Below are 27,065 nucleotides of genomic sequence, written 5' to 3' on the forward strand. Positions count from 1 at the left end.
GGCAAGTCAAGATCAAGGAAATGGCAGGTAAAGTTTAATATTCAAGGTTATCTATCTTCTCAACTAAGAAGTAAGTCATGGTTCCAGCTTATTTATTTAAGACAGGGTACAGAAATCATTTCCACAGTGGTGAAGTGGAAAGCCGATCTTTTATGGCAGTCATAAAGTCACTGTAACATAACTTGGAGTGGAAAAAGATGCGGGGGTAGGTTGGGGAGGGGGGGATCTGACCTAGTAGCTTCTGGAGCAACATATCACCTTGGGAATGAGGATCTGATAATATTTACCTGATAGTGTCATTCAGAATATAGAGGTTACATTTCACATTTTATATGTTTCTTGACTACGTGGGCTAGTTGCAGATTAACCCACGATAAGGACCTACAGGAAACTTAGCTCTGTAGTTGTTGCCATGGGACCTGCTTGTGAAGGAGGTTTCATTCCAAAGAGGGGTGGATGTGGAGAATGAAGAACAGACTGGGCTATGTTGCCTTTTGGGTGAAATTGTCTGTAGGTGTTGGGTGGGGGTGGGGTGGGGCAAATAGTGCATTCCTGTTGCACCCATAACTCATCTACTGCCCCTGGCCCTACCCACATGTGTGACTCTGGTTCCATTGAGGCAGTTCTCTGAAATCTGGCCCACTGAGGGCACCGGGCCGGCGCAACCCATTAGGCGACCTAGGCGGTCACCTAGGGCGCTAACATTTGGGGAGCGGCGACCACGGCGGCCGGATCTTAGGCCGCCTCGGTCGTTGTCGGCATTTCGGGGGCAGGACATTCCACCGCCTCTGTCGGGGGCGGCATTTCGGGGGCGGAACCTTCTGCCATGTAGGGCGGCAAAAAAGCTGGCGGTGCTCCTGCCGAGGAATCTGATACCCACCTTCCTTTCTGATGTGGCAGTGTGAGAAGTGTGTGTGTGTGTGTGTGTGTGTGAAGGGAACCCTCCATGTGAAGATATAAGAAGATATTTCTACCCCCCACACCCTTGTCTGGAGTTGTGCCAGAACAGTCAACAACTTCTCATTTGCAAAAAGTGCAGTTGGATCTTTAAAGATCACAGCGATTAGAACCTTGGATTTAAGTCTGATCCTAAAAAGGCGGCACCTCCAGCAGACTCTGCCTTGGGCATTGGTTCAACAGGGACTCATACTGCACTGAATCCCCATTACTATTACATGCAACATCTAAGTTTTCAGTAGAAATTCCCTATCCAATTACTTCTATGCCTTGACCCTATTTAGTTTCTGAGATCTGACAGGATCACAGCTTGAGAGCTTTTTAATTTTTCCAGCTGTCATACAACATATCAAGCTAGTTCAGTAGTTCTAATCTAATGCTCCCTGCAATGAAACTGTGAATGTATCAATCAATACTTGTTAAAATACATGTAAAATCCACACCAAAAAAAAAAAAAAAATTAATAGTCTCTTGACAATCTGTCCATTTCATTCTCTGTCTCTTTATCTTCTACCAAAAACTGTCTCTAAAAGGTTCCACATTTCCTCAAACTCGTGTAGCCTGTCTTTGTTCATATAGATCATCTTTGTGCCAGCAGCTCTCTCCTAGCCCAAATAAGGCCCCTCTAAAGCATTAGGTTGATCTGTTGCCCCGCTGTAGAGTCTTCATTTGACATATCAAGACAGTAGTGACAGGCAGACTTCCAGTCCTAGGAACAAAAATGCAGGGATGGAGGACTTCAACCTCAGTGCTTTCTCTGTAATTTATTTTTCTTCCCTTTTTCCACAAAGTAGTTTAGCTTTAGGATAGTCACAAAGCAGAAAGAGCACAGAAGTTTTTTGTATCAGTTTCTAGTGCATAATCCAGTTTGAAACTATCTATTACTATAGCTGCCCTGGTCGCTACACACAACTTCATTTTAACTGGGTTCTCGCAACACGTGTTACCCCATTATGCTTAACAATCCATCTCACCTTGTATTTGGCTGTAACACTCTAGTTACATTTTCCAGACCTCTGTGAAGCTTGAAAGCTTGTCTCTTCCACCCTCAGTAGTTGGTCCAATAAAAGATATTGCCTTGCCCACCTTGTGTGTCTCATATCCAGGGACCAACACAGCTACAACAATACTGCTAACAGTTTTAATATAGCTAACAGGCAGAGTGTGTTTTATGAAGAACTGGATAATTAACCCAACAATTACCAGTGTCTCTTAGTGCTCATGCCCAGAGCGGAATCTCCTCATCCAGTTTCTCCTATGAGGCTATAGGGTTTGATTCTCATTTATACCAAAGCCACTTTACGCTGCTCTGACAACGAGTGTGAAAAGTTGTGCTTAAAGTGCTTGTAAAATGTCATCTAGTCTCACTTTTAGACCCCTTTATGCTTCAAAAGTAAGGTGGTGTAAAGTGGCCTTAATGTAAATGAGAATTGGGTCCTGTTACCCCTACATGCACCTTCAATCAGACCTCTAGTTTAGCAACTGTTGATGAAATTAAAGAGGTCAAAATTTAGACACAGAAGAACCAAGTATATAGCATGGGAAGGGAGTCTGTCTACACATGGATGGATGTTGATTATTTTCCCTAGATCCTTGGGCTCCACATAGTATGAAGGCTTAATTGTCTGCCCCTTCCATGGAGTTACAGATCCCTTTCCTTTGTGGTAGCAGATCAAACTTGTGGAGGCTGACAGCCCTTTTTGGGGGGAGGGGAGGTGTGTCTTGTGTGGTTTTCCATGGGAGGGGATGGTAGAACCAGATCTCTTAAAAGGACAGCTTTCTTATGTTCACTTATAGATAGTCATAGATGTGCAGGATACCTTACGGGTGCTAACCAAAGATAGGTCCTTGTCCCAAGGATTTTACAATCTATGGACTAAATTCTGGCTTTTGTGGCCATAGTTGTGCAAATTGGAAGAATGGGAGGTACAGAAGAGCTGTGCATCCAGATTGACTCATGAACTCCCCTCCACCTCAGAACTGTAGCTCCACCACCCTGGAAGAAGATGCATATGCTTCCCTCCATCAGCCCAGCTCTGTTAGCCTTTGTGGGTGGGGCCAGGACCCTGACCCTTTTCAGGCAACTAATGCCCATTAGCAGTGTATGGTCTTCTCAACACTGTGATGACTGGTCCTTGCATGGGGGCTCAATAGGGAAGCCACCTGGGGCAATTGTGCAGGTACTAGTCACAGTCTGATTCTGAATGAAAAACTGCAAAGGGGTAGCTGACCTCAGGCAGAGGTGGGCACGATAAGATTAAAGCCAGTATTTTCACTTGGTGAAACTCGATGGCCTCCGTTATTCAGATCAGACTAGGTAATCTTAATAGGCCTTGAAATGACACTTTAAAATACAGATGTATAATTCTATTGATGTAGCTAACATCTTCCCAAATATTTGGACAATATAAACAAGCACCTCTAGAAAAAGAATTATTTGTGGCAATGCATTGCTCAATCTATTACTTATGGGCTTGATGCAGAAGTTATTGGGCTTGCGTTATGTGGGAGGTCAGACTAGATGATCATAATGGTCCCTTCTGGCCTTAAAATCTATGAATATATGGAAGCATCTTGCAGGCTGTGTTTTATTTACAATAACACTTGTTTTTGATAACACAGCCCAGTACATAAATCTGAAAATGTATCTATTTTCTGGTAAGTTTGTAACTTCCAGGGAGGAGGGAGAAGTTTTATTTCCTGTGTAAGAAGCTTTTCTTTTTGGAAGATCATCTGCTGATTATTAAAGTGCACATAAGGGGCTCCCTGGATCTACCACACGAGCTTTCTTATGCCAACAGAAAGCGTAAGGCATTTCCATGACATTTATAATTGCAGCACTTCCAGAACAATTACCCTGGCAGTTCGTTTTCATATTGTTGGAATTATATTTGCTTGTTAGATTTAATTGAAATCCGTGCTGATGCAGTTGCTTGACAAGGTTTTGCAATACCGTCAATATTCAATGGCTTAAACTTGGGGGAACGTGCATATTTTCTCTGTTAGCCAATCATTTACAGATATGACAGGAGACATTATGGGGTACATTTTCAGAAGGGCAGCCTCAATACTTGCCATCACAGTTTGTACCCACAAAAATATACATCAATAGGAATATTTGCACCTCTGTCTACCTGACTCTGGCCACAAGTCAGGTAGTTGTGTTTTCAAGTCCTCAGATCTGTGCTTGTAGTTCATTTGTGGTCAAATATTGAGCACCTCCTCCTCAGTTTGCATGAACTGGCATTGCTTCATGTCAGGTAAGCTATGTTGATTTATGTCAACAAGGATCTAGTCCAGTGAGCCTGCAAATAGGGAAACTGGGCCTCACTCCTGTGTTTCATTTCTGGCAGCTTCCTCTTCAACTTGGTCTAGTTGAAGGCTGTAATATAGTGACCCCAATCTCTTGTAAAGAAGGGGCATTGGACTTAACCCACGTAACAAGAGACACTTGCCTGCTACGTATAGTGCAGGAGGCTGAAATAGGGAAAACATTTTTACAGTGGGTGGAGATGAAGAAATAAGAGAAGGATCTGGCACAAAAGGAAAAGGTTAAGTAGATTCATGAGTGCAAAACATAAAACATTTTTTTTCCCTTTAAAGCCAGCTCTGTAAGTTAAAATGGATGCAAACATGCTGTCCTTTGTGACAGCCTGGAGATGGGCATGCTGGAACGTTAGACTTGTCCTTTGCTTGGATAAGTGGATTTATTTCGTATTTTGAAGTTAAATGGCTGTGGTAAAAATAGATCCCTCTATATGCTACCAGGATCTGTAGTTTAATCAGGCTGCTTCCTGGAAAGAAGCCTGAAACTACTGTGAAGTACTGGGCAAAGGTCATTATATTGATGCTAGGCCCATTATATTGATGTTATTTTGAAAGAGAGAGAAAGCAGCACTCCTGGTCATTCTTGTACTGTATAGGGAAAGAGCTCTCTAAGGTCTCATGCAGCACTGGCTTTTCTACAACCTCCCCCAACTTGCCGGGAGCAGGATCCAACTATCTGGGCTTCTCACCCAGCTCCAAGCTGGGAGCGGGGTCTAGCCGCTAAGCTCTCCAAGGGGAGCAGGGAACAGCTGGGCTCTATCTGCCCAGCTTTCTTGTCAATGTCACAGTTCTGGTGAAATTGAGAGGAGAGCTAAAAGCCGATGTAAGTAACAGTGTCTACGCTGGGGTTCTCAAACTGGGGGTCGGGACCCCTCAGGGGGTTGCAAGGTCATTACATAGGGGGTTGCGAGCTGTCCACCTCCACCCCATACCCTGTTTTACCTCCAGCATTTATAATGGTGTTAAATATATTAAAAAGTATGTTTAATTTATTAGGGGGGTCACACTCAGAGGTTTGCCATGTGAAAGGGGTCGCCAGTAAAAACGTTTGAGACCCACTAGTCTATGCAGACACTGCATCACCCTAACTACATTGACATAAACCCTATGCCTCTATGGAGGTGGAGATATTATGTCATTTAATGAGGGGAGGGATAGCTCAGTGGTTTGAGCATTGGCCTGCTAAACCCAGCGTTGTGAGTTCAATCCTTGAGGGGGCCACTTGGGGATCTGGGGCAAAATCAGTACTTGGTCCTGCTAGTGAAGGCAGGGGGCTGGACTTGATGACCTTTCAAGGTCCCATCCAGTTCTAGGAGATGGGATATCTCCATTCATTTCATTTCATTTCATTTTATGTCGGTGTAGTAGAGCACTTATATTGGCGGGACAAGGCTGTAGTGTAGACACTGATATAATTAGGTCGACGTAAGCTGCCTTATGTTGACCTAACTGTAGTGTAGACCAGGCCTTACAAATTATTTTCATTATCTGGCTTTCATTTTAGCCCTATGCAGCAAATTCCAAGTTGCCAAGTTAACAGCCCTGGAAGCTGAAAGGTCAGTATTTAAATATCAAACACGTACCGTACCGGCAGTGCAGGCTGCCTGAATCCCTCCACTGTGCCTTATCAATGTTCCTCATCCCTGGCATGGAGAAAACAGCTGGGCTGAGGGCAGTGTTTAGTGTCCATGCTTATTAACTGTTGGTTTTGCTGTTGAGACTGGCAATAGGAGTGTCATTTGTGCACCACTTTGGTGAACAGCACTGGGACCTGGAGTAAAACTCCATTTCAAATAATAGTGTCAGATGGGAACAAAAAATTTGGTTTCTACCAACTTGGGCTGGAAGCATACAAGGTAATTCCATTGAGCTTGCCAGTTTCCCATCCTTTTATTTTAATGTCTGCCTTCGTAATGACCATATTATAACAAAGTATTGTTTTTCCCCTCCACTAGCATTGAACGATAACCTATCATATATTTATTTTTATTTCTTCTTAAAAGGAGAATTTTTCTTGAGAATAATGGAAATTAATTTTTATTCCATTACAATCGCATTGCTTATGTTTTTATATTTGCACTAAAGCCCTTAAATACAGACACATTAACACATAATAATTTATATACGTAAAATAAAATCACAGTCTGGAGGAAAGGATTAAGGATTTCTCCTTTTCTTTGCCCTAAACATTAAAACATGCTCTTTACATTTTGCTTAAGCTTTCATGTCAAAGTTATGAGCAGCTTTAGCCTGGTTTGAGTTTGAAAACAAGACCCAAGCCAGGACAATAACAGAATGACACAAAGATTGACTACACTGTACTGGCTGGATGAAGTGAAAACCGATGAAATATAAATCCTATCTCGTGGGATTTCACTGCCTGCTGGAACTAATCTCATTAACTTAAAACCACCTGAGGCTTAAGAGAGATATACACTGCCGTGAGAAATTATATTTATCCCATCCAGGAAAAAAAACCACCAGCTTATATCTTACATTTGACTTTGCTATTCTTGAATTACCAAGACATTTCTATCCCATGGGAAAGTCATTATATCTTGCAGCAGCACAATTATGTATCTTATCTAAAGTTCACTATTACATGAATTCTCAAATGTTTGTTCGTTTTCTTTTTAAGTTATTTCCTAAGGAAAATAAAGATTGGATACTTAATACAAGCAAATGGTGATAGATTACTTACAAGTACACAATGCAGCCTTCTAGGGTTACAGGCAAAAAATCCTGAAGTTGCGAGATGATATAAGAGAAAACGTTGCTATTTGGAAGTAAAGGTTTGTGAGAGACCGCTTGTACTATGCAGTTGTTGTAATTCAACCTTTCTGATCTTTTTTTTAAAATAGCTGATTTTACAAGGCACTGACTGGCTCATTGGAAACAGAGCCTTCAGATGCGAGGTTACAGGTTTAAAGCCAGTGCAGATCAGGAGTGAGGGATAGCTTCATAACCATTGGATCGCTGTGCGAACTTCAATGTAGTGCCCAATGGATAAGTGTCCATAATGTACAAACCACCACAGTTGGCATTAAAGGTCTGATCCAAGCCCCTAGCCGTGATGCTGGAACAATTTTTATGGCGGGGGTGCTGAAGGCGGAAACCGTGTGTTTGGGTTGTTGTTACTACTTCAAACCAGGGGGTGCGGTAGCACCCCCAGCACTCCTAGTCCCAGCACCTATGGGATATTAATAGGAATATTCCCATTGATAAAGCCCTGTCTGACAGTCTTGTCAGCCTCAGTAGAGACCGGGTGTCTATTGAGAGTCTCTTCATTATCTTCATTTTTTATATTTATTTTTATTTAAATTAGTTTTAAATCAATCATCCATCCATGGCTCCACGGCTCACATTAAAGCATAATAATAAGATAAATATCATTGATAAAAGATTTACCTTTCCTCTCTAATTTTGATGCATCTGTCAAAAAATACCCCAACAACCTATCCACCGTACATAAAGCCTCCCTCAATCCGCTCCATCCAGGAGAAGAAATTAGCTTTGCAGTATGCTCTGAAGGTCAACACGCTGATATTCTGGTGGGAACTGCATGTCAGGCTTGAGGATTCCTCCCAGAAAATGTCTTACTCCAGCATGTCTCCCTTGTAACCAAGAGGCTGTTAGCTGGAGCATTGCTGCTGATGGCTAGCGTTACACAGTGCTCTAAGATCCTCACATAGTTCCATGACGATCTGCTTCATCATGTAAGTTCTGCAGCTACTGCTGGTCAGCTCAGTTCTGCATGATGATCCAGTCCGCTTGTGGTCCTGCCCTGGAAATGCTGGTCTCCATGTGGGGAATCTTCAGCCATTGCAGCAAGCATCAGTTGCATCACCTGGGTCACCGCTGCTATGTCTGTATCCGCCTCTGGGAACTGCTTTCAGAAGGACAGAGACTACTGCCAAAATGTCCACCAACTTTTAGTAGGTACTCTTCCTGAAACCTGAAATAGCAGAAAAAGATCAATCAGTGCTGGATCCATGGCCTGTCTCCAGTAGCAAGGAACGTGCAGAGCCAGAAAGGTCTTGGCTGAATGTGTTGGTGGACAAAAAACACTTTTGCACAAGGGTTGCGGGGCATATTCTTCCCCCAGTGCACCATGAACCAGAACCTAGAGTAGCTACAGTTATTAACATGCTAAGAACCCCTGGGATACACCCCCAGAAGCCACAGCATCAGACAAGTGTCAGTACATCGCCAGTATGGATGTACCTGTCAGGGTATGAGGAATGCATCCCAATGCAGTGTGGATGCTCACAGGAACAGGTTCACATGCATGGGTATGTGGACCTGGGTATGCTATGCAGTGTAGCCACACCCAAAGAGAGGCAGTCTTTCAGGTAGCCAGGAAAATTTAGATACAAAATTAACTGAAAAATGTGAAAATCGCATTCAGGCAGTGCAATTTTTCTGAGTTTGACAAAATCCAGTAAAGCTGGTGAAATCGTTTGTGGACTTAAAGAACAAAAAGAGTGTCAAGGTTCAATATTAATGGTGGCTCATTAGCCCAAAGTCACCACTTTAAATACCAGGCCATGTAAAATGTACAATGTTACTATTGTCCTTATAAGCCATTTATTAAGTATAGCTGAAATTAGATTAATAAAAATGATACCTTAACACCCAACCTCTCAGACTCAGTCTGATGGTTTATGAGTAGATCACAGGATAGAAGGCAGTGCAACTCACAGGTGCATTAGCATGGAATTATTAGAGGAAAACGAATAAAACATTTTGAATGTCAAAATCTCCTATTCAGCCACCTGCAGCATGGTGTGTATATTGAACTGGTGTGTGCTTCAAACACTTGAGGCCAGAGATATGGGTCGAACGAGCACCCATAAATGTCATGTGACTTGGATAGATTGCAACTTACACCCTGGGGAGAAAGGCCAAATTTAAGTAATGATTTTTCTTCTCTTGTTGAAAACAAGAAGTGTTAAGGCAACTCTAACTTGTGCACAGAGGGCTGAATGCTGTCTGACATACACCCACTGCCATCCCATTGACTTCACTCAGGTTTCATGGGGTGTATGTCCATGCTGAATTTGACTCTGTGCCTACCTTAAAATAAAAGTCCTACACCTGACCCCATAAGAATCCTCAACATCTCACCAATTCTCCATACAATTGTCTTATGAAAACAAAATAGGATGAGACTATTTTCTCATACAATACACTACTAATTAATGGTAAATTTAACAAGGTGTAAACATGGCATGCTCTCCCATGCACATAGTATTTGCTAACATTTACGTAAATGTTTTCAGTGTTGTTGTGGCGGTAACTGCTAGAGTCCAGCAAGATCGGTTGTGCTTTATGCTGTACAAACCTATGGGAAATGACTGTCAACTCAAGTCACCTGAGTTTGGGTTAGAATTTTATCACAAATGTATCATTTTAAGAGTGTGTGTGTGTGTGTGTTTTATAGGTTCCTTCTATGCTGATCCACAGACGATATGGGTTGTTACAGCTCCCGCGGCAAAGCCTTGATTCTTCTGCTCTTGCTGTAGCATCCCATGCTTTTAGCTCTCGAGGTTCAATCCCTAATGTGTTGGCCATGAGAGGGTGTGTGTGTGTGTGTATCTATATATTTAAATCCCTGGGCATAAAAAAGAAACAGGAAAATTGTCAAATCTATTTAAACTGCAGAAAAAAATACTTCAAAGTAGAAAATAATGTAGACTGTTCAGGGCATTTTTTCCCTTCTCTTTAAAATTAGGGGGGAAAAAACCCTTCCATATTTTCAAAAACAGGACCCTAAATCCAGATTTAGGGTCCTAAGTAGGTGACTGGAATTTTCTAATGTGCTGAGCCCCCAACAGCTCCTGTTGAAATCAGTAAGAACAGTTGGACACAAAACATGTTTGAGAATTACGTCTTTGATGCTTACGAGCCTAACTATGGACTTGGGAGCCATCAAGTGCCTATATTTTAAAATCTTGGCCTGTACAAGATCTGCTGTATCTTTCCTTTCTTGTCCAAAGGCCAGATGCTCCTGCCACTGCACAGAGTGAAAATAAGCAGAGACGCAGAAAAATAGTTGGAAAGGCCCCAATTTGGAATTGAGTGGGAGGTGTCTGGCAGGAGTAAGTGAAGAGGGGAGAGAGGATGCTTCATGCAGCAAGCTGCGTTAGAAGGTCTGAAATTCTCTGGCAAATAGCTGTAGCAGACTAGCAGTTAATGTTGACTAGACGAGCATTACCCTCCCCCTGACGCAATATGTTTTGCATGTTCGGGCTTGGCAAATAAGGGAAAAAAAATCTGCTAATATTGTTAATTTGTAAAATGATCTTGCTTCAGTCACGCTCACATCCCCATCTTATTCACTTTCTGACATTGTTCACATGATCAAGTTTGCTGACATATATGTTCATCTGCAGGTATTCCTAGAAACCCAATGTGAAATTTGCATGTGCAGGTATTCACACCAGATGCTGATGTACACAGTCAGGGAAGAGGAACAATATCATGTGACTTACCTGACGAGTCACAACTAAGCATCACAACTCCAGTTTTAGATATTCATGATCACTCCTGAGACTAAAATAATTTGACCAAACACACACACTTGATCAATAACAAATAAAGTGGAGAAAGCTGCACTCTGAATGGGGGCATTTTGTTAGCAGAAAAAAAGAATATATTCAGGCTACGAATGATTTGTTACAAATTATTTGCTTAACTCTCATGTGTTTTTCTTTCTGTCCACATGCAGGTAAGTACAGTGTATTCCAGTTATTTACTGATGGACAGGATGTTAATTCTTAAAGTATCTGAAGAACAGGCACCCAACAACATCCCTGAATAATGTATGTGCTTTCTTTGTAAGCTTGCTTCTGTTTTGTAACCTTTAAAACATGGATTTTATGACTGACATCATTAAAATTTATACTCCCTCTAGAATGTGATGTTCATTATTATTACTCCACTGTGCCTTTGGATCACTTGTCTGCATTGTGGTGCAGCCTTCCTCAGGACTAAAATTCTGATCTCTGTTCCACTGGTGTAAATCCAGAGTAACTTCATTATTTTCCATGAAGTTCAGTGGATAGAACTGGGATCAGAATCTGGCTCTTTATGCTTTCAATGGAAATTTAAAAGGTTGCTATGAGTAACTATATATTTCTAGAAGTGAAATATGAAGTGCCTTTTGAGCTTTGACTATGGATATTAACAACAAGAAACTGCCACGGAAGGCTTGTTTTCAGAGGCACTATATTTCTTTGTTTTAAAATATTCTAGATTTTGTCAGGCCCAGAATCCAGGGCAGTCCTGAAACTCTTGCATCTACCACAGTCACATTAATTTCCACAGGAATTTTAGGTGCTCCGGGAATGAGGTATTGGGGCCATATTATATACATATTATATAAAATTTCAGTTTACATTGAGGAGAGAATAGTTAGTAAGAGACAAACCTAAATACAAAGGTTACAATTTTTTGAAATTGACTAGTGATTTTAGATGCCTCAATTTGGGGTGCCCATTTGAGACACTTTTTAAAGGCATATTTAGCAGAAAGTGCTGTTCATCCATACTTAAAAAATCAGGCTCCAGATGGACACCCTAAAAATTAAGGCACCCCAAATCACTAGTCACTTTTGAAAGTCTTGGCCAGATTTTGCGAAGTTGTAGGTCTCTGAAATGAATGAATTGGCAAAAGGGAGTGATTGAGCATTGGTGCATTGGGCCGTTAAAGTTAAGGCGCAGGGCTTTTGTTGCTTCTTTGTGATGCATAAAGATGACCTTAGATTTTTTGTATATGGAAAATTTGTCTTGCTTGTGATTTTGCATTAGAAGTATGAAGTCTTGACTTCCCTCTTTATGCTAAAGGACTATCTAGTGGACTGCAGAGCTAGTGGAAATAGGACATCACAAGAACGCCGAACAGAACAAATGAAGCAAGGGTCACCCGATTAAATGAATAGGCAGCAGGTGTAAAACAAACATAAGGAAGTTCTTTTTCACACAGTCAACCTATGGAACTCCTAGCCAGAGAACTTTGTGAAGGCCATAAGTATAACTGGGTTCAAAAAAGAATTAAATAAGCTCATGGGGAATAGGTCTATCAATGGATATTAGCAAGTTGGTCACTAAGGCAACCCCATGCTCTGGGTGTCCCTAAACTTCCAATTGCCAGAAGCTGGGAACGGAAGACAGGGGATGGATCACTCAATAAATTGCCCTGTTCTGTTCATTCCCTCTGGCACCAGCCACTGTTGGAAGACAGGATACTGAGCTAGATGGACTATTGGTCTGACTCAGTATGGCCGTTCTTATGTAACATGAGCTATGGTTTCCCAGCTTTCATTCAGAGGGCATGTGTAGTTGACATAAAAAAAGAAGTCCATTGTATCAAAAACCCAATTTCCCACTGAAAAAAGGCTTAGAAAGAAAATTCTCAGCCAGCCCTAATTAAATCACCTGTGATTGCTAACATGTTGTCTAAAGTTCTCCCTGTTGCTAGCACTGGTGAAGTTTGCTGTGGAGTTTTAGCAAATATTTCCTTTTTGCAGAGTTAATATCCCCTCTCCTTCAACTGAGGAAAGAATACTTAGTAAGAGACAAATCTAAACACAAAGATTCAGATTACGCTGCCGATCCAGGTTTAACCAGTCCACCAGGGCCTCCCAGATGATTCAGGGGGCCTGGGGTCTTCGGCAGCGGGGGGGGGCCCCTGCCGCCGAATTGCCGCCGAAGACCCGGCGCTTCGGCGGCGGGTCCCAGGGCAGGAGGACCCCCCGCTGCAGGTCTTCAGGGCACTTCGGCGGTGGGTGCCGGAGTGGAAGGACTCCTGCCACCGAATTGCCGTCGAAGACCCGGAGTGGAAGAAGCTCCGGGGGCCCGGGTCCCATGAGAGTTTTCCGGGGCCCCCGGAGCGAGTGAAGGACTCCGCTCCAAGGGCCCCGAAAAACTTTCATGGGTGCCCCTGCGGGGCCCGGGGCCTGGGGCAAATTGCCCCACTTGCCCCCCCCCCCCCCGCTCCCGGGCGGCCCTGCAATCCGCTAGTTTCTCAGTCTTTTAGTAAAACCAGGAAACAGCCTGTCAGACATACAGAAAGGCATGCCTATATAATCATGCATTAAATAGTCACGTCTTTTAAAGATTTATGATCCTTGAATGTAAATTGTATCTTACAAGTCTTGCCTCGTTCCTGTGTGATCATTGCACTGTTACTGGTATGAGATTCCTCATATCAGGGTACTTTTTTTTTAAGAACAGGAGTACTTGTGGCACCTTAGAGACTAACAAATTTATTTGAGCATAAGCTTTCGTGGGCTACAGCCCACTTCATCGGATGCATAGAATGGAACATATAATAAGAGTATATATATACATACAGAGAAGATGCCATACCTGCTCTAAGGGGCTAATTAATTAAGATGACCCATTATCAGCAGGAAAAAAACTTTTGTAGTGATAATCAAGATGGTCAATTACAGACAGCTGACAAGAGGTTAAGGATCGTTATCATAAGGAAATAGATAACCTAAGGTTATCAAAGCTGCTTTTATACATAATAAAGGAGCAGTAAAGCATAAGAAAAAAAAACATTGTCCCCCTTGGCAGTTCACCTTAAAAAAACAGAGCCTGGGAGGAACTCATTTTACAGCTGTCTGAAAGCTGTGTATGTTGCTGTCAAGGTGCCAATCTAAAATGCATAGTTGTGACACAGCATCTTATGTAGTCATAATACAACATTTAGGGATAGAAATTCCTAGAAATTTTACTGACTGGCTTAATGGAGTTATGTGCTTCAGACTCTTAGCTCAGCTGGTCAGTGAGTGATAGCAAGTGCTACTTGACCTGGAGGTCATTGCTATTATAAACCCAGGAAGTATTAACATGTAAAGGGGAAATAAAATAATTACTACCTTAAGTGGGAAAAAGTTAAAAGTTTGTCTGCATGTTGCTTTGGATATCGTGTTTATAATAAAAATCCTAATAGTAGAAGGGCTGGCTCCAGCAACCCTTGCTCCTGTGAATTATCCTTGCTCATCCACTGTTATTTTCAGTGAGACATCTCATGTGAGAAAAGGCTGCAAGGTCAGACCTCAGTAGCATAGTAACCAACAGGAAAGTAGGACAGCATCTCAATTTTCTGTTTTGATTTATGGCATAAAGTATTCTTTGGAGAAATTTAATGTCTTAACCTGAAGCTATAGCCGAGTAAGTGAAGTGCAAGAAATATTCCATATTGTCAAATTTGTCCTATTGTTTTGCAGTCAATGACAAAAATCAGGATTCCCTCTCTGCTCCTACCTCCAAAGTATTCATTCTCTCAGCAATTACTTATAAGCTAAATTTCAGCCTGGATTATAAATTTTTCCAATATAGGCAGTAACCTAAATGGTTCCTGTAGACACTTTTAACAGCACGATCTTTTTAGTGTAGAGATGGGGACACTACTTATTACGAAGAGCTAGATTCTGCCATTCTTACTAATGTTGAATATAGTACCTTTCTCTTGGGTAGTCCTCTTTTCTTCAGTGTGACCGTTCATTGATTAAGGTAATACACAACATGAGCAAGAGGGGCAACATATTAACAGTTGTTTTATGCCATTTATACTTATTGAAATATATGTTTGGAATTCCCTCTTATAATGGGAAAGATGAGAGGGAGACGAGGTGGGAATGGAGCACTGAGGCAGATTAAAGAAGGGTGATTTCAGTTTTTCACAGGGTTAATGCTTTCCAAATTAGGGGAATACGAAATTGAAAGTGAAGGGCATGCTCCTTGTTGGGGGAAAGCTTTAGAGTGGTCCTAATGCAGAATCTCATTAAAGCAACTGTCAGGATTCCTCTATTTTACCATCACCTCCCCAGTTTGTAAGAGGCAACTGTCGTTTTGAGTGAGAGTACTGCCAAAGAGGCATTTACAAATAAATGAAAAATGTCACAATTGATTTTGCTCCTTCCAGAGGACTGTGTCAGCTTTGTCACAAACTGTCTTTGTTATTCTGTTTCAGATTTCTCAGCTGAACATTGGAAATAGCTTTTGATGGTTCTGGGCTTCTTTCATTTGACCCAGGGTAAGACCTCAGTCTGTGACCTTTCATTAATATTTGTGCAACGGTTTGGGCCTTTGGTAAACAGTCTGTTATTTCCTCCTCTTTGAGCATCCAACAGGCAAAATCGCCAATGTGTGCAAATCAGAGATGTAGAAAACCGTCCACATTTGAAAATGTTACCAAAATAAGTTATGTTTCATAGTTTCTTCCCAGCAGAAATACATATCAATGTGATGATTATTTAGAGGAATATATATTGAAACAATGGTGCTATCCCTATAAAAGGCACATGGCTATACTTTTTCTTTGTTACCAAGGAACTTATAGCCATATTCCTAAATTATTAACATTCTTTCCCTCAGATGTTGCATATTATCCCTACTTCTTTTATAATGCACTTTTCTATAAGACGTTCTTGCTGTGCAGATCCTTGCTTGTAAATATCCGAGAATGAGCAAGTTCTTATTTTTCCTAACATGTTTTCTGGCTAGATAAGTAGGCTAGTGGGGTATTATCGATTTAAAAAGGCTTTTATTGGAAAAGTCTGAATAACGTAAGAATGCAAATCCTTTTTGGAACTCGAGTTTAAAGAATTATTGGAAACAGTCCTCCGAAGCCTGTGAGCCACCGGAGCCATTTCAATACAGTTACATATCTAAGTAGTTATTTTGCTCTTTGCACTTTACTTTGTGCTTTTAGGAATCAAAAGTACAGGATGTATTTTGCTAAAATTACTATTCCAAGACAACTTCAATTGAAATTCTGCTAATGATTCTTTCTATAGTGATTGTATATAGGCTCCTAATGACAGAGCTTAAATGTAACCTTACCTGGATGACATATATTTTCTAGCTTTATGCATTTTCTGTATGTGTTTAGTGTTCTGGTGGTAAAGTGCAATGGAAATCCTGTATAGTAGCTACAGTTTGTAACAAACAATAATACCAAGAGGAAGTAGGGTGACCAGTCAGCAAGTGTGAAAAATTGGGACGGGGGTGGGGAGGTAATAGGAGCCTGTATAAGAAAAAGCTCCAAATATCGGGACTGTCCCTATAAAATTGGGACATCTGGTCACCCTAAGAGCAAGATTTATTACTCTATTCCCAATGACTTTCAAGTTCTAAGCAAAAAACCCAACACCAACTGTTTGTAGCATTGGATTATAAACAGTTTCCTGTTAATATACTTATATCTACTGCATTTACAGTATTTTGAAAGTTTACCTCTAACAAAGGTACGTGTGTGTGAGAGTATTGTCCATAGAATATATATTTTTTAGAAGGATAGTGTCAAGAGAAAAGTAACTTTATTTGAAATTTTCTCCTTGTTACAAGAACATACTATTAAAACGGAAAGAATTTTAGGTCCCAGTCATCTGTTTTTGTACATCTAGACCTCCTACACAGTCCAATGGGAGGCTGGATTATACAAGGTAAACATAATCAGGTTTCTGATTTGCTATTTGATTTTCATGCTGGTGTGTTTACTTTCTGTACTTCATTCACCTTGGTCAGTGAAAATAACTTGGTTAGTTTCAGTTTTGTTAATAAAAGCAGTAAAATGCTACTATCTCTGAAATGCCACATTTGTATATGAATAACTCAGTCCTGTTTGTTTAAACTGGGGAAAGACCCCAGCTGTTCCTTCCTAATTAAGATTTGACACAAAAGCATCACTTTCTCAGTTAGTTTCAGTTTCCCGTTCTCATGTACTCACACAGCGGTGTTGTGTTTGGGTTCTCACAGACCCAGGGAATTATGTTAAAAAGAAACTGGTTTTGATTAATTAAAATTAAGTACCTAAACCAAATTTGAAAATATTTATATTTAGAATAGTTTTTGTAACTTCCTCTTCTTTGATTCAAGTACTTAACAGTTTAAAACTGTTCTCTTGGACAGACACCCTGGGCTGAGTGCTCCGTACGTCCTTGAGACCGGACTCTCCAAGAGAGTCATGGTAGTATTCAGTGAGCTGTTTACTGTTACTTTCTGTACCTGTAAATTAGGAGAAAATCTGAGATGTGAAGCAGGACTAAGGACAGAAAAGATCTCTCACAGCACAAAGGCTGATGAAATAGTAATAATCAGACATTGTAAGGTTGATGCACTGATATAATGAATCAGAATTTCTCTCTCTATATATATACACACTGGTATAATGAATCAGACTATAGTACCTAAGGAAATTGGAAACAAAAAATGAGGAGGTGAAAATACCATAATGTACAACACTATCAATTGCAAACCCAGAAAACATTTGACTTTTAACATTACAGTAAAATGGTTTTTATGCAAATAGAAATAGAGAAACATAAAATGTGAACAAGTATTGCTCAGAGAAATCTAGGCAATTCTTCAAAGGTGTCCTGAATGGTAGAAAGATCTTGGCAAACTGTGATTTGGCAAATGGGCAGCAGCTCAAACTTTAATATGTGAGTCTCCTAATAAAGTAGTGATATTTAGCCTCACAGTATTACCTGGAATTATACTGAAATTGAATTGTCCCAGCCAGTCAGAATGAAGGGGGAGTGCTGTAATGTACTGATGTATAACTCCATGGGTTTCCCCTCCTAACCATATATGCAATTCTCTGAGCTGCAGTTGGTTGTACATAGATGATGTAGTTATTTCTCAATAACAGTGTTGTGCAGTTCGAGGAACTCATGATTAGCTGGTGACCATCACTAGCACAAACTAGTCACTTAACACGATCACTGTGGACTAAGTTCTGACTTGGACAATGCATGGGTAAGGGACTCACAGGGAATAAGAATTCCCTTAACATCTCTATACTGGCTACCCAGACCCAGGAGTAATAAGACTAGTCTCTTCCTTGGCCCTCCATGGAATAGGTGGGCAGGGCATGAACCAGGAAAGGCAAGGTGGAAGAGGCTTGGCTCTACCAACTCCTCACTGGCCAGTGTGGCTGAGCCAGTGGGTAGGCCATCAGTAAGTAACTACCTGCCAGGAGCAAGGAGGGAGATAGTCCGGAATTGTGACTCAGAGCTATGTCTTTGATTTAGTGTTTTCTGAGCCCATTCCTGGTATGGTGTAACTTACACACACACCCTTTGCGCAGTGTGTGTCTAAAGTCACAATCTAGCCCTGTCTGGTTATTTTTCAATAATTGTACTGTGGCTGTGTAATGTGTATGCTATATGTGTCTGTTCTTACTGGCTGCTAAAATTCCTTTATTCTGACTGGCTCTTGTACTCGGAATATCCAGGCTGTTTGCCAGCAGTGAAATATGTTCAGCTTTTTCTTAGAGTGAAGAAAAAAATTCCAAAAAGCAATGAAAGTGGATCTGTCCAAGTTCTGAAGGGGGAACTGTTTAAAAAAAAAAAAGTTAAATTCTTCGACTTATCTTACTCCTTTTTATCTGTCTCCAAAACTCAACAGGGTTTTTTTTTCCTGTGAGAATTATTGGAATATGTGTCATTTCCATTTGTCTTCCCAGTCTTTTTATACTAATTCATAGATGCTATATAAGCAAAATAATAATAATAATAATAATTAATAATTAATAAAAATTACAGCTCTTCTGGGGAGAAGAGGTTGCTTCACAGTAGGAAAAGAAAGGAACTGGAGAAGGGAAATGAAAGAGAAGAAGGTGGAAAGGGGGAGGATGAGGATGTGACACTGGCAGACCATGTGCCATCTCTTGCCAAGGCTTTAGGCCTCAGCTGAGCACTGACAAATTCGTTGCTGGAAACCAGTCCTGCTCACCTGTGTGTTAGTATGGTTAACATGGGTATTGGACTTATAACAATGTGTTTAGACTTTATGAAATGCCTGTAATTTGCTACATGTATTAATCCTACTTATAATGTCTGTTTCCCATGCTATAAGATAATGCTGACGTGTTTGTGCTATAGCTGTAAAATGTTTGTTCTGAACTATGTAGCTCGCCAAACAAGGAAAAACTGTACCTTGTACAAAATGCTAAATCCCTATGAAAGGTATAACCTCTTGCCCATCAGGAAGGACTGTCAAAACGAAATGGGCCATTGTGGGACATCACAGTACAAAGGTTTTGCTAATTGCCCCTGCAAACCCATGAAGAGGCTACCTGCAAAAGGGCTCGTCCTATCAGCAGGAATGCTGGAAGAAGGAAATAAAGATAGCTGATAAGAAAATTTTTCATCTCTCTTTTACTGTTTAGACTCTGACAGGGCTGCAGCTACAGAACAGAAGAAGAGATCTCCAGGGTCAACCTGCGTTAGCCCTAAAAGACATTTAGTGCTGGCAGATTACTACAACTCTGTTATTTTATGGAATCGTAGACTGTAACTCATTTGTGTATATATATTTGCCTGCTTTAACCTGTAAATAGCTCTCTCATTTCTTTTTTCCTACTTAATAAATCTTTAGTTAGTTTACTATAGGATTGGCTACAAGCATTGTCTTTGGTATGAGATTTAATAAGGTAAGTGACCTGGGGTAAGTGACTCATCCTTTGGGATTGGGAGTAATCTGAATTTTCATAGAATCATAGAATATCAGGGTTGGAAGGAACCTCAGGAGGTCATCTAGTCCAACCCCCTGCTCAAATCCCCAACTAAATCATCCAAGCCAGGGCTTCGTTAAGCCTGACCTTAAAAACCTCTAACGAAGGAGATTCGACCACCTCCCTAGGTAACACATTCCAGTGCTTCACCACCCTCCTAGTGAAAAAGTTTTTCCTAATATCCAACCTAAACCGACCCGACTGCAATTTGAGACCATTACTCCTTGTTTTGTTATCTGCTACCACTGAGAACAGTCTAGATCCATTCTCTTTGGAACCCCCTTTCAGGTAGTTGAAAGGAGCTATCAAATCCCCCCTCATTCTTCTCTTCTGCAGACTAAACAATTCCAGTTCCCTCAGCCTCTCCTAATAAGTCATGTGCTCCAGCCCCCTAAATATTTTTGTTGTCCTCTGCTGGACTCTTTCCAATTTTTCTACATCCTTCTTGTAGTGTGGGGCCCAAAACTGGACACAGTACTCCAGATAAGGCCTCACCAATGCTGAATAGAGGGGAATGATCACGTCCCTCGAGCTGCTGGCAATGCCCCTACTTATACTGCCCAAAATTACGTTAGCCTTCTTGGCAACAAGGGCACACTGTTGACTCATATCCAGCTTCTCATCCACTGTAACCCCTAGGTCCGTTTCTGCAGAACTGCTGCCTACCCATTTGGTCCCTAGTCTATGGCAGTGCATGGGATTCTTCCATCCTAAGTGCAGGACTCAACACTTGTTGAACCTCATCAGATTTCTTTTGGCCCAATCCTCTAATTTGTCTAGGTCCCTCTGTATCCTATCCTATCCCTACCATCCAGCATATCTACCACTCCTCCCAGTTTAGTGTCATCTGCAAACTTGCTGAGGGTGCAGTCCATGCCATCCTCCAGATCATTAATGAAGATATACCTCTACCCCACATAACGTGACCCGATATAACACGGTAAAGCAGTGCTCCGAGGAGGAGGGGCTGCGCACTCCGGCGGATCAAAGCAAGTTCGATATAACGCGGTTTCACCTATAACGCGTAAGATTTTTTGGCTCCCGAGGACAATGTTATATCGAGGTAGAGGTGTATTGAACAAAACTGGCCCCAGGACTGACCCCTGGGGCACTCCGCTTGATACCGGCTGCCAAGTAGACATGGAGCCATTGATCACTACCCGTTGAGCCCAATGATCTAGCCAGCTTTCTATCCACCTTATAGTCCATTCATCCAGCCCATACATCTTTAACTTGCTGGCAAGAATGTTGTGGGAGACCATATCAAAAGCTTTGCTAAAGTCAAGGAATAATACTTCCTCTGCTTTACCTGTAGAGAGACCTGCCTAGAAGGGGGAAACCCCTGTGTCCTAGTGCACTCTCTCCCTCTATGCAACTGCTTAAAAATAAAGTATCTGACTTTGCTGCAACCAACCAAAGAGTGAGAACTGTGTTTTTCTCTGACACCCTCATCCATAGAGCCAGTTATCTCATCACAGAAGGCAATTAGGTTAGTCAGATATGACCTTCCTTTGGCGAATCCATGTTGATTATTCTTGATCACTTTCCTCTCCTCTAATTTTGGCAGGATTTTTGTTGTAAATGACCATCTGTTACATCATTCAGCCTGCCTGGGTGGCAATACAGATTGGAATGTACAAGGGGACTGTCTGTGACTGATACAGTGCTTTGGGAGTTCACACTTGTTACTGGGTTGGTGAAATCTAATTGTAGAACATACAACCAGTTTGGGGTTTCCATCCTGCTTTTTGACACTCTGCCCTGAGGTTGGCACTGAGTCGTGAACCACTCCAGACAGTGTGACAGAGGAGATGGGGAAGGAAGAGCCAGAAGGATTTAACTTTTACTTTTGGGCTACTTCATGACCCTGTTTGATTGTGTTTTTTTTCTCCTGATCCTTTAAAATGGCAATATTGAATTAAAATTCCTGGCTGTTAATAAGACCTTGAGAGTCATTTTGGTTAAAATAGAGCCAGATTCTGTCACTCTCATTCACAGGGAGTAGCATCTTGCTCCATGAATGACCTTTGACTTCAGTGGGAGCACCCATGAAATAGGGTATTATTCAACATGAGATAGGGGTATCGGAATCTGGCCTTTAGTAATAGCCATATATGTTTCAGCCTAAATAACTCCTTGGTATTCACATATAAAGTTCATTGCCTATAACCACCTTGAATCCATTTGGTCTCGGAAGCAATTAAAAACTAAACAGGACTTATCCTCAAGTTACTGTTCTAATAACTTGCGTCATCCAACCAGCTTTGTCCTTTGTATCTTCCAGAAACTTTTGTATAGATGCTTTTATCAGTAACTTCACTTCAAGTGTTGTAGCAATATTCATAGGAATAAGGGCACTTAAACAGAAGCTCTTCATAAAGCATACCCTCAGCGGCACTAACAGCCATTTTCCAGTTACTTGTCTGTGTGGTTGAATGAGCTGAGTTCAGGTAATTTGCATTTCAAAGAGTAACCAGGTGAAATGGAGCTTCATTCTTCATTGTGATATGGTGGTCAGGTCCAAGCCACTGAATTGTTCTAGGGTTGTGAGTGGGAAGGGGAAATTGCTAAATCACTTGGTTAGTTGATCACCACGACATTATTGCCTCAAGTCATTGCACATTTAATAATGTCCAAACAGATTAACCATCAAAAAACAAACTGTGAAGCAACTTTAATGGAGAAACCTTTGGTTTATTTTCTTAAAAAGCTGAAGATTAAAGGGTAGAGGGTGGGGGTGCTATCACACTGGCTCTTAGGTGCTAATACAAGCTTTGACTTAATAAGGTCAAAATAAATCGTGACTCGAATTGGGAGCTGGAGGGACTTATCTGTGGTGAATTCATTCCCCTGATGGTCATATTAGCAGGATAATCTAGAGAGGTGTAAGTGAAAGCATTAGTGGCACAGCTAAAGCACTGCAGGTCTGCTTCTGTAACATCTGTAGTGTAGATGTATCCTTAGAATCTTAGATTGTGATCTCTTTGGGACAGGGACTTCCTTTGGATGTGAACAGCATTCAGCACTATGGACACTATTAACCAATTAGGGCCCCTAGGCACGATAACAATGCAAATAATTAGGCCGGGGTTTTCAAAGGAGCTCAGATTTCATTGATTTTTCACTGGATTTGGGTGTGGAACTCCCGTAGTCCTTGTTTACATGGTAAATGCAACCAAAATAACTAAATGGGCTGTAATTCACATCTTCCATTATTTCGGTTCAAGTTTGTGTGTGGATGCTCTCATTTTGGAATAAGAGTGTCCTATTTTGAAAAAAATGTAATTGAGTAGAATAGGGAACGATTTGCACGCTTATTCCAAAATAAGAATGTCCACACAGAGACTTGAACTGCTGTAAAAGAGGCATGAATTGCAATTGATTTAGTTATTTTGGTTCCATTTATTATACCAACCCGTATGTTGCTGTGAAAATCCAAGTGAAAATTAAGAATGGCTGAGCATCACTTGCCTTTCTCCCCTTACCCCCCGGCTAAAAATGGGGTGACATCTTGGCCCCACTGAAGTCAATGACAAAACTCCCATAAATAGTACTCATTGTGCTCCATTACTTTGGGAAAGGACTCGGATTAAGGTCTCTAATTTAGTATATAGATGTAATTAAGATTTTACCATCTGTAAAAACTTGAATTGCAAAAGGCAAAGGAAGATTGTGGTGGCATAGCGTGTCATACTAAAATGATACATAAGGCAAACAACATTTTGCAAATATAAATGTGATGATATTTTACAGTTGTATCTCTCTATTTCTGCAGGGCATAATAAGTAATTAAAGAGGACCATAACATAATCCTTTAGTATTGCATATTAATTCCAGAGAGGAAAGAATTAATCTTTTCTGACTGCATAGTAATTTACAGATCACCATGGTAATACTGTAGGGCTATAAAATAATCCTGTAGAACAACATATAGGTTTTCTAGATGGCATATTTATGTAATAAAACTCCTGAAGGGCTGCACTGTCTCTCAGTGATGCTTTGGTTGAAGCAAACTGGAAGTGAAAGTATTTGTCTTAGAATTTAAAATTGACAAAAAATGTTGTGTACTTTTGCCTTAAAGGAAATACGAGGAAAATACACTTTTGCTCAGTGATGATTGAAGAGTACTAGAGACTCTGTGCCAAGACAAAAAATATATTTTTCATGACAGATGGTTGTGAGTTTTGGCAGCCACTGTAAACTAATATAACTATAGAGTCCTATAAGGAAAATCGTTTAAAAAAAAAACACATTTAGATTAACAAAATCAAAGGGCCACGTGTCTGTGTCCAGAGCAGGATGAAGACCTAAATACATGTAGCTTGACTAAACAATATAAAGATGGCTTGAAATTTTAAATGGAAAAACAAGACACAAGTCTGGGATTTGGAGTAGGGGAGTAGTTTGGTGTGGGGCAGGGATCTGGGCATGGAAGGATTTTGACAACATGTGAGGGAAAGAGATTAGAGGGCTTGATCCTCTTTCTTCCACCTCATCCAAACAGTCCCTTTCTTGATTAGAATAAAAAGATCATGTTAAAATAATGGACAAGTGGAAACACTGAAGCACCTGATCTCCCTATGGACTCACCGGTTCCAGTCCTGCCCAGAGTCAGAGAGTTCCTGCTTCAAAGTAGAGTAGGCTTTATATTTAAATAAGTTCTGGCAGAGATTTGGGGAGATGTCACTGTGGATATGTCTGCACAGCAGCTAGACACCGGGGGCTGGCCTGTGCCAAGCAATTCAGGCTCGTGGGGCTCAGACTGTGGGGCTTTTTCACTGCTGTGTAGACTTCTAACTGGCACCTGGGTTGTAGGACCCTGTGAGGTGGCAGGGTCCCAGAGCTTGGGCTCCAGCCTGAACCTGGAAGTCTACATAGCAATGAAATAGACCCACAGCCCAAGCCCCGTGAGTCCGAGTTGGCTGGCATGGGCCAGCTGCAGGTTTGTTTTTGCTGTGTAGACATACCTGGACAGGCCTAAGGCAGTGAGGATGGTGTCAACTTGAGACAGGCCTGAGGAGGAAGAAGTCCTTAAGGCACATATGCACTCAGCCTCCCTGCTTTCAGTTTCACCTGCTCCATTGGACAAATGGCTCCTTCTTCAGGTGGCCAATCTGCTGAGTTCCACCAAAACTTGGACAAAGTGGATGGGAACACAGACATTCCTGGTTTCTACAAGCTTATTTTATGTAAAAAGCGACAAGGAGTCCTGTGGCACCTTATAGACTAACAGAAGTATTGGAGCATAAGCTTTCGCGGGTGAATACCCACTTTGTCAGACGCAAGCTTATATTATGTTAACTATCTACAAATATTTACAGGAGAGAGACTCCAAAAAGGGGGAGGAGTGGTTTTAGGTTGCCTGATTTATCACCCAGTGCAAAAAGAAGATGGTTTGTTGGCTACTTTCTTGCACAATTATGGTACTTACAGCATACAGAAGTATTGCATTATCAAGCTATGGGTTTTGCTTGGTCTCTTGGCAAGTCCATAGATGAGATTTGCCTTGCTGTTCAGGGGCTGCAGAACCAGGCTTGTAAATTGTGGACTGATGGCTGGGCAGGAATGAAAGGATTGCTTTATAGTGAACTGTTATGCAGAGCCAGAAGAGAGAGAGAGAGTATAAAAATCATAATTCCCCACCCGCCTTTTTTAGCCTCTCCGAGGGCTTGTCTGCACTTAAAATGCTTCAGCAGCACTATTGTAGCACTTCAGTGAAGTTGCTGCCTATGCCAGCCAGAGGGTTTCTCCCGTCAGCATACCTGTTCCACCTCCCTGAGAAGTGCTAACTAGGTCAACAGGAGCTCCTCCTCCCCCACACTGCCCCTCTTAAATCGAGGCAAGCGTTCCTGGTTAGGATGCGCACCACTGACAGAAGAAGGGTAGTGTGGCCATGAAAAACTGAGGTAATTACTATGGTGGCTGTAAGTCAACCTAACAAACGTTGACTTAATCGTGTAGTGTAGACTTGGCCTAGGTACTAAAAGGCTGTTGTGCTAATGTGTCCTAGTGGGACCTGCTCATGGATTCAAAGGGAGTTCAGTTTCAGGACAGATTTACTCCGAGGTGTCTAGGAAGTCTGGCAAAAAACATATCAGTTGCAGTAGTGTATTTTGTGACGTGGTCACTAGGAACCGGACTGAGACCAGCAATTTATTTCTCATATACTGCTGAATGACCATTAGACAGTGTAATGAGTCATTACTAATGAGTTTCATTTACTGCTGGCCTGAGCCAGTGAAAGGGTCTTTTTAATCCCATTTCCAGTCACCTGGACCGCCAACTCCCCTGTGTTACACTAATATTTTTAGCTGATTCAGAGTGATTCTAGTAAAGTGGTAGAACTGAATTGTTAATGAGTCCTTTAAATGTCACTTCATCAAATAAGGTTTCCTCCCAGAAGGGTAAACTGGAAGTTGGGAGCCATCATAAAATCCTGGTGTAATTTGGTATGTGTAATTGCTTCTTGTGTCAAATTGATTTAAGATTCATTCTAACTCCCTGTATCTTTTTTTTTTTAATTTGCTTAGTACATTTTGGAAGCCAGATCAGTGGATACTCTAACATGTAGCAGGAGAAAGACTGACTTTTTTTTTTCTTTCTTATCTTTAACCCCTTGCCTTGTCAAACTTTATTCTCCTCTGTTTCACACAGAACATTGAAACCTGCTACAGATTGGAAAGGTTAGTTATTCCCTTGACTGTTACACAGGATATGACTTGTAAAGCCAAACCGTGTATCCAGCAAATGTGCACAATAGGCTTGGGATCCTGCTCATTGCAATGTTTTCCACTGAGTTCAAGGGGAGCAGGATCAGATCCTGTGTAGTATGGTGTGTGCTCTTACCCTCAGACTAACACAACTGGTCTATAATCCCACACTGTGGGCTGGTCTACACTTAGTCCGGACTTCGGACTAAGGTACGCAAATTCAGCTACGTTAATAATGTAGCTGAATTCGAAGTACCTTACTCCGGACTTACCGCGGTCCAGACGCGGCCGGAAGTCTCCCCCCGTCGACGCCGCGTACTCCTCTCGGCGAGCTGGAGTACCGGCGTCGATTGTGAGCACTTCCGGGATCGATCCGGGATCGGTTTATCGCGTCTTAACCAGACGCGATAAATCGATCCCAGAACATCGATGGCGTGCCTCCGGACCAGCCGGTAAGTGAAGACTAGGCCTGTGACTCTGCTCGGGCCTGGCCCTTGTGTAGGTGCACAGTAGAGGACTGGGCAGGGTGTAATGAGC

The 27,065-nt window shown here is 41.6% G+C and overlaps 1 protein-coding gene across 1 annotated transcript in view; it reads left to right on the forward strand.

The window, feature by feature from the left end:
- Nucleotides 1-27,065, forward strand: part of LOC117882374 (inactive N-acetylated-alpha-linked acidic dipeptidase-like protein 2) — a gene marked incomplete in the record, with an annotated part of 726,064 nt that overhangs the window by 48,691 nt on the left and 650,308 nt on the right. The window contains 1 exon segment of the mRNA XM_034780534.1: nucleotides 15,271-15,333.

Source organism: Trachemys scripta, chromosome 9 (genome assembly GCF_013100865.1).
Source record: "Trachemys scripta elegans isolate TJP31775 chromosome 9, CAS_Tse_1.0, whole genome shotgun sequence".
NCBI classification, from domain to species: Eukaryota; Metazoa; Chordata; order Testudines; family Emydidae; genus Trachemys; species Trachemys scripta.